The following is an 8789-nucleotide window of genomic DNA, read 5'->3' on the forward strand; positions in this document are numbered from 1 at the left end:
AGGAATAGTGACTTATAGCATGTCAACTACCAATGTAACATCAAGCATATTCAACACCATGTTCTCATGTTGCTCAACATACAATTCATATTTCTCTAACAAACATCTATTAATATCATGAATAAAGTGTAGGTGTGTGGTGTGGGTTAGTGAGGAAGTTAACACTTCCTCCATGTTGAGAAATCATATGTACAAGAGCAATAAATCATACACAAGATGAAGCAACACATATGAGAAGAAGAAATCAACCATACATGAGCATGTAATCATCCATACACTAGATTATGAGAGAGGCAAGATTTACATCAAAAAGAAATAAAGATGCAATTCATACAATTCCAACAATATGTCATTCCTAGGTTTTCCTAAATTCTTCCATGCAACACACCAAGCAAACAAAATCATTAAACTCCAACTATAATTTGGTGCTAGGCCACCTAAGGATAATAGTCCGCACCTATGGATCGTTGAGATCTTGGAAACGACCTAGGAATGAGGGCTTTTGAGGTCGGACGATCGGATTCCCTAAAACAACCATTTGCATGTTAGAAATTTATGAAATCCCTTCTCATCATAAGGGTTTTAAGGAAAAAAGGGGTGATGGGTCTTACCTAGACGATCAACGGGATGAATAGGCGGTCGTAGAGGAGGGATTCTTCTTGGAGAAGAGGTAGGGAGTTGTGGGGTTTGATTCTTTGGGCCCCACCTCCATCTAGGATCCACCTTCACTCCCTTCTTCACTCTCCCTCTCTCTTTCTCCTCTTTCTCTCTTCTTTCTCTCTTTCTCTCCCTAGGGCGAATTCGTATGGGGAGAGGGGTGCCCCAAATGAGGCCCTTATATAGTCCCAGATTTGATGACAATGGCCCCAAGTGTTGGGTTTTTACTATACTAGACCTATGAGAGGGTCTTTCTAGCCTCTAGGGCCCACTATGAGGTATACAAGTCAATATACACCGTAGGATAGCTAGCCCTAATGATGATCTACGTATGGATATGATCGGCCCGCCATTTGGATGCGCCGATCGACAGATATGATAAGAAGTCTGTTCAACGGTCACCGATAGTCGATCAGGGTCGCGGCTATACGGATATGAGCAGGGAAATATCCTTACTCCACGTGTGAATTTTGGTGGAAAATCGACGGTCCGAAATCCTCAACTTTGCATAAGAGTGGACGACTTAATTCACTTAAGTTCCAACTCTTTCCTTTAGGGTATTTGCACTTCTCATGCACTCGTCCTTCAGCTCAAGTTGACCGATTCTGGACCGTACCCAGGTTCGATTCCCGCAATGGACGTCAAGCCCAATGAGACAGACATTATTCTATAGTTTTGGAACTAGTGGTCCACCAACGAGCGGTCTAGAGCTTGTTTGGAGAATCGGGACAGTTCTGGTGGCCCTCTTGCCATGAAACTAATAGGATAGGTGCTCCATGGCCCGATGAAGGGCCATGCAAAATTTGGGGGTAAACGGATGCGGGATTTTACCGCAACGGTCCGATTTACGATCAATGGTCACCGCTTCACGATCAGGTCCCAGATTTTGTGGGCGGGTGTAGAAAAATATATTAGACCCTCATCGTAAATTATGAAAAAATCTGATGGCTGAAATGTCTTACATTTCAGTTTTATTTACACGTGCCAGATTCTAATTTTGGCATGGGTGGGGCGCATCTGGCAAGTGCCAGATTACACTTCTGGGTGTCCACTGGGTCCGTGGTCCGTGATAGTCCCCAAACCCAGTGAGATCTATGCTCCCCTCAATTTTTATAATTTTCTGACCTTCCCACGTCGCGGTATAGCCCGCACGGGCTGCTGCCAAGTGTAAATGGCCATTTGGCTTGACGGCCCGCACTTGGCCCAATCACAACCTGACTGGTCTACTTTAATGGGCTAATCCTAACTTAATTTAGTTATGGCACTAAACCATGAGTAGTTTAAACAAACGGTCCTGCGGCAAATCCTACGAGGACGCCTCAGTACACTGTTCTGGTTGGACGGGACGTTACATGATTAACCGGACTTGTGCAGTTCTTCACTGGTACACCCTGTATAAACTGACATTGAGTGCTAATGGTCATTAAGTAATATTTAGGTTAATTAAATAAAATAAAAATAAAAATAAAAATTGATGGATTTTTAGAAATCCAAAACAGTGAAAATCAAGGATGTTACACGATGCCTAGCTCTGTGCACGACACGTATCTACACCAGCTATATAGCTGGTTTGTGGTATACCATCCAATCCGTTTCCAGTCCAGTTAGTGGATCTGTGGGCCCACTGTGATGTATATATTTTATCCACATTGTTTTTGACAGATCATTTTAAAGTATGACCCTAAAAAGTGGACAAATTTAAGGCTAAAGTGGACCACACCATAGGAAGTAGTGGGGATAGAATTCCTAATAAACTTCTTAGGGCCAGTGTTGTTTATTTGCCATCCAATATGTTCAAAAGGTCTGATATACACGTACGAAGAGGAAATATAAATATCTGCTTATCGATAACAATTTTCAATGGTAAGCTTTTAATCCCCACCACCTCCTCCGGTGTGGTCTAATTGAGCATTCAATCTGCCTGATTTTTGGGCTCTAGGCTCTGTCAAAATGGATGGATATTGTGGATCTAATATATACATCACGCTGGGCCCTATAAAGCCCTTGACTGGACCATTGGACGTAGATTGGGTGGTACCCCATGATGACCTAGCTGGAGACGGCGGTTATGTCAAAGGCTCTTTGAGGTCCATCGTGGGTAGGAGGTAGATCGGAGGCTCAAGTAGACCACATTATATGAAGCATCGGGAAATAAATGCTTATGTTTGAAAACTTCCTAGGGCCCACCATAATGTTTGGTTGTCGTAGAACCTATTCAAAAGGTCACATGGACCTGTATAAAGGGAAAACATAAATATCAATTTAATCCACAATTTCTATGGCTCCCAAAAAGTTTTTGACGAGAGGGTTTAAATCCCCATTGCTACGTCCATTGTGATCCACTTGAACCTTCAATCTGTTTCTTTTTCGATTCATGCCCTAAAATGACCTGTTAAAATAGGGACTGACAATGATACCAAGGGTTTTATAGGGCCCACCATGATAGATATGTTTTATCCAACCTGTCATCCAGTGAACCGCACAAGAGGAAACAATGAAGATTGAATGCCAAATGAAGCTTATATTTATGTTTTCCCTTCATTCGTGTCTATATGACCTTACGAACTGAGTGGATGGTAAATAAACATAATGGTGGGCCCTAGGAAGATATCAGCGGTGGGGATCATTGTCACACTGGTTCCTGTGGTGTGGTTCACTAGAGCCTTTAATCTGCATCCTTTATTGGCTCATGACCTGAAACAATCTTCGAAAATAGATGAGCGGCTTGGATAAAACATATCTATCACGATGGGTCCCACAGAGCATCTGACAATACCATCCGTCTTTAGGGGTAGTTGTTGGGGGCCCTGCACAAAACCTTAGGATCTAGCCTCCTAAAATAAACCAGAATTATGAGATAATAAAGCAATGAAATAAATTAAAACATAAACCACACCATACAAGAGATTTTTACATAGAAAACCCTCAAAGAGGTAAAAACCATGGGACCTCGTCCAGATCAACAATCCACTATGAAGTAGAACGTTACAACCTTCTTCACTCACGCAGGAGTGGATAAACAGTAAGAGAATAAAAGAAAACAGAGAGATCTCACCAATCATGAGGACGTAGAAGCGCTGAGATGTCGAGTGCACAGTAGATCACCTCTACGAGCATAACCTCCCTTCTATAAGCTTCCTCTCTCTCTTTTCTCTCACTCCCTCACCTTTGATAACTCTAAACCCTTTGACAAACCCTTGTAAAGCTTTAGGAAACCCTCTTGCATTACCTAGAAAAGCCCTAAGCACCCCTATTTATAGTTTAGGAAACTCCTTTTCACACCCTGTCGCGAAAGGCCTCAGATTTGCGCAATCCACACAAAATCGCAGAACAAATCTGTGTAACTTCGACTGGTCGAACAGTGTCCTCGATTGGTCGAGCACTTCCCTCGACTGGTCGAGCACCTCGGAGAAAATACATCAGATGGTCGCTGGACTTTGAGTCGAGCCCCACTCGATTGGTCGAGCACCACTCACGACCAGTCGAGCAGCCCTCTCGACCGATTGAGCAGCGCGGTGAAATACTCCGAATTTCCAACCCACTACATTGTCTCTCCCCTGAACTGAGGAGGAAAACCCCATCAGTAGTGCCCAATCCGCTCCCGTCCTGCTGGCAGCAGTAACAATCCCCGTCCGATCCAGTGATGTGGGTTGGTGGGACCCGGGCCCACCTCCATGTATGCGTTGTTTATATATCTATCCCGGATCTCGCTTCCATGGCTAATTTTGCTAGTAAGTGTCAACATAATTATTTCCATGCTACGTCACTATCTTGCATTGTAGATGGATGATACGGTAGACATGGGAGTTTATCTGGAACCTTCATCTAGTTGTCCTAATGTGGATGGTGATGAGTGGTCCAGACAACATGTATGTTTGATGATCTCAGCTTTTCACGTGCCTTAAAACACACGGTAGAAAAGAAAGTAGTTAACAGTCCAGATTTAGTGAAGAAAAGCCATGTGTAGAATTCCTTATATAAGTTCGATTTTTTACCTTGAGCCATCCATGATGATTCCCACTAAATGAACGGTCCCGTTTAAGAAATCACGGTGCCTAAATGAACGGTCCTGATTACGAAATCACGGGGACAATTTCCTCGTGGAGAGGTGGATCTGGGATATGCAGGTTCTGCCAAATACCGACTCAGCATCACATCTCTCTTCACTACTATCCTACGTGGAGAAGACAGATAATCAGGCAGTAGTAAGGGTGTCAATAGGCTGGGTCGTGCCTGAAAAATCAAAATTTTGAGTAAGGCTGGGCTGAAACAGTTCAAAATCTAGGCTGAGACCTACACCAGGCCTGGCCCATTAAGAGCCCTATCTGCAAAGCTTGACGCTTGACTCATGCTACGATGTAATGTGAAATCACTGCTTTCTTTAAAAGCTAGAGCCATCATAGAATGGCATATTAGTATATATCAAGAGACTTTAAATGGGTAATAATTATTTACTGTATAATTGTAAGTGAAAATGTGACAACTTACTTTTTTAACACTTAAATGGAGAAGTTTATGAAATTAATGTGGGGCTCATCGTGATGTATATGACTTATCCACATAGATCATTTGTTATACCAGCTGAATTTAGGACATAAGCAAAAAAAAAAAAATAAGGCAGATCCAAAGCTCAAGTGGATCACACCATAGGAAACATGGGAATTGAATGCCTACCATTAAAAACTTTTCGGGGCCCTTAAAAGTTTTAGATCAAGTCGATATTTGTGTTTTCCCCTTATCCATGTCTTTGTGACCCTATGAACGGGTTAGATGATGAAAAAACCTCGATGTGGAGCCAGCGAATGAAACAACTTTCAACGTTGGATGAATTAAGGCCACTATTTCCTTTCATGTAGGCCATTTAAGCGTTGGATCTGCCTCATTTTTCAGCTCATGCCCCAAAATGTTTTAATAAAATAAATGGACGGTGTGGATATATCATATACATTACGATGGGATCCACAAATTTAAGTCAACAATTTTGTATCAATTTTCGAGGTAGAATTACTCTCACATTTTCAAACCAGTCGAAAAAGTAATAATTACTTATTTACCAAGATTTATATATATCATGGAAAATCAAACAGACCCTAATCTTATGTGTTGATGTAGAAATCTGGTTAACCTGTTTTAGACCTTTGCATACCTGCACAAAGAACAGACAAGGAAGACCCTTGCTAGTGCAGGGGACCCTCCGATGCCAAAGTTAGAAATCTACGTCTAGTCCAGTAATGATGGTTTAAAGCTAAAGATTGTACGTACCTCTCACCATTGGGAATGACTTTATTTATAGATGGGAAGAGGCAGTAGCCCAGGAGAGATCTCCCTATCTAGTAGAGATGAGTTGTAGTAAGATTCGGATTTCGTATATGTCACGAGGATCTTCCAGAGATTCTTACCCAGGATCTCGGGGAGATCTATATCCTGACTGAACTCCTAGATCTTTGAGGCAGTTGGGATCAGGCCGAACCTATCAAAAGGTAGGTCATACCTACCTGTGCCGACCTTGAGACATGTCGACCAGCAAGTCATGCCGACTTGGAATTGAACCCCTTTCGGATTGGGTAGATTGGTGGGTCTTCCGACCTATAGGCGAGATACCGAGCTCGACCTCATCTCTTACTCGATCTCGGAGTAGGAAGTTGAGTTTATGGCCGTGTCCGACCATATGAAGTGTGTAAGATCCTGACCTCACCTTTCCTCATCAGTCGGTCTATTTTCCCTACAACATTATGTTCTAATTAGCAAGGTTCTTGGTGGTGCAATGTAGGGTCAAAATGAAAATAATCAATGAATGGTTCCAATTCAGCAAATTAATGCCTATTAATCAGGTTTAAGATCATTCTCTCAATCTTAGTTTTGGGCGAACGAATGATGAACATGTACAGTAAGTCACATTGAATACTCAAATTGAAAAACGGATTACCGTGTTCTTGTACATACGCGCACCCTAAGCCTGCCTGGTGGAAAAACTAGCATGAAAACATGTGAACCTGAGTACGTGGGATTCAGGAGCTAGTATACTTATATGGGTCCCACATGTATGCAGCATCTCCACACATGTGAACCGCTATGTACATGTAGTGTAGCAGTGTCGTGGTAAGATTAAGCTTCTCTCTCGTTTGAGTTTACAAAATAGGTTCCGTTTCTTTAGTTATACAGACGGTCTCTTCAATTTCTTGTAAAAAACTCTCGTATTTCTTCTACTACCTAAGCGTACAAAGGTGTGGTGGTGTTCTCAGTATTAGGTCTCACATAGCGTGTGTACTGTGTCCAGATTAGATGTTGGTGATTGTATCTTGGAGATAGTGTATTGTAAATCCGCAGCAGAGATATTTTACCCAAGGTTGCAAAGTACTTCAAAAAAACAAGAAAAAGTGACCTCATCCAACAAGATTACTGCTTTTACACAAATCAAAAGTACTTGTTAAAGCCCATTATTATACATTGATACAATATCAGATCATTTTAGAGCGTGAGACTAAAAATGAAAAGATCCAATCTCAAGTGAACCATGATACAGGAAACATTGGTGACCATTAAAATCTTGTCGTGGGTCATAGAAGTTCTGGATAAAGCTGTTACTTGTTTGTTTCCCTTCATCATACCTCTTTTCTTTTTTTTCTTTTTTTCTTTTATCTTTTTTTTTTTTTTTGTTGGGTTAGCGTGTTAGTACACACCCATGTCAGTGCACACACTCCATGTTAGCCACCCCCACTAGGGATCGATACCAAGGCCTCAAGTGTTGAAACGAGGTATCTCTACTCAGTTTCATCCGTTTTCCCCCTCATTTCAGGGCAGCGATGATGTGGGCCAATGGAAAATAGGAAATATCTGATCGGGACAAACAGAGGATTCGGACACGGGATTATTTGTCTAGTTGTTGTAGGAGGCTGTACGAGCTAAAATTCCTAAAGTCTCTTACATACGGCTACATAACCTTCATGGGCCACCAACACAAATAACTGGAGGGATATGCCCCCAGCCAATGTATACCAGGCCCTGTTGCATCCATGTTCTTTTTCTCTTATGATTGCAGGGAGCGAGGATTACGTCCTACCTCTGACAGGACGGACTCGGTCTTGGCAACGGAATGTGGGGCCAACCATGATTCATGTGTTTCATCCACGCCGTACATCCATTTAAACATATCATTATTGAAAGGCATGGTCGAAGAGGAGGCAGATACAAGTCTCAAGTGGGCCACACCACAGAAAACAGTGGATCGGACCGCAGAAGTTTTTGATCAATATTTGTGTTTTCCGTTCATCGAGGTCGCTTTGACATTATTATTGCAAATAAACATAAAGATGGGCCCTAGGAAGACTTCAACGGTGGCGTCATTGTCAGTAGTGCTTCCTTTGGTGTGGCTCACTTGAGTCTTGTATCTGCCTCCTTTTTGGGCCGATGCCTTGCTATGATCTTTTAAAATGGATGGACAGTGTGGATAAAACACCTACATCACGGTGGGACCCACGGAGCACCTGCGGTCCTCTGAGGGTAGGACGCAATCCGAGTCCGATTGCAGGATATGCATCTATCCGATGTGTCAGGAAGATCCGACCTTCCCCGAAACGGATTGGCTACTCCCCTGCCACCAGCCACCGGTGGTTGGTGCTCCGTGGGCCCCACCATGATGTATGTGTTTCATCCATTTTTACATATCATTGTAGGGATTGATGCCAAAAATGAGAGGGATATAAATCTCAGGTGGACCACACCACAGGAAAACAATAGTGATTAAATATCCACCAGGTTCACTGTACTGTTTATTTGACATCTAATCTGTTGATTAGGTCATACAGACCTAGATGAAGGGGAAAAACAAAGATCAGCTTGATCCAAAACTTTTATGGCCCCCAACAAGTTTTTAATGGTCGACCCCCATTCAACACTGTTTCCTATGATGTGATCCACTTGAGATTGGGATATACCTCATTTTTTAAATCTCAAACCCTAACATAATCTAGAAAAATAGATGGACGGCATGGATGAAACACATACATCATGGTGGGCCCCACAGAGCACCGACCATCAGCCATTGGCTGGTGGCAGGGGAGTAGCCAATCCGTTTCCGACCTTCCCCTTCCCACTAGTGGGACCAGGACCAGTCCTTGGCGGACGGTTAAAGT

This window comes from Magnolia sinica, chromosome 18 (genome assembly GCF_029962835.1).
Source record: "Magnolia sinica isolate HGM2019 chromosome 18, MsV1, whole genome shotgun sequence".
NCBI lineage: Eukaryota > Viridiplantae > Streptophyta > Magnoliopsida > Magnoliales > Magnoliaceae > Magnolia > Magnolia sinica.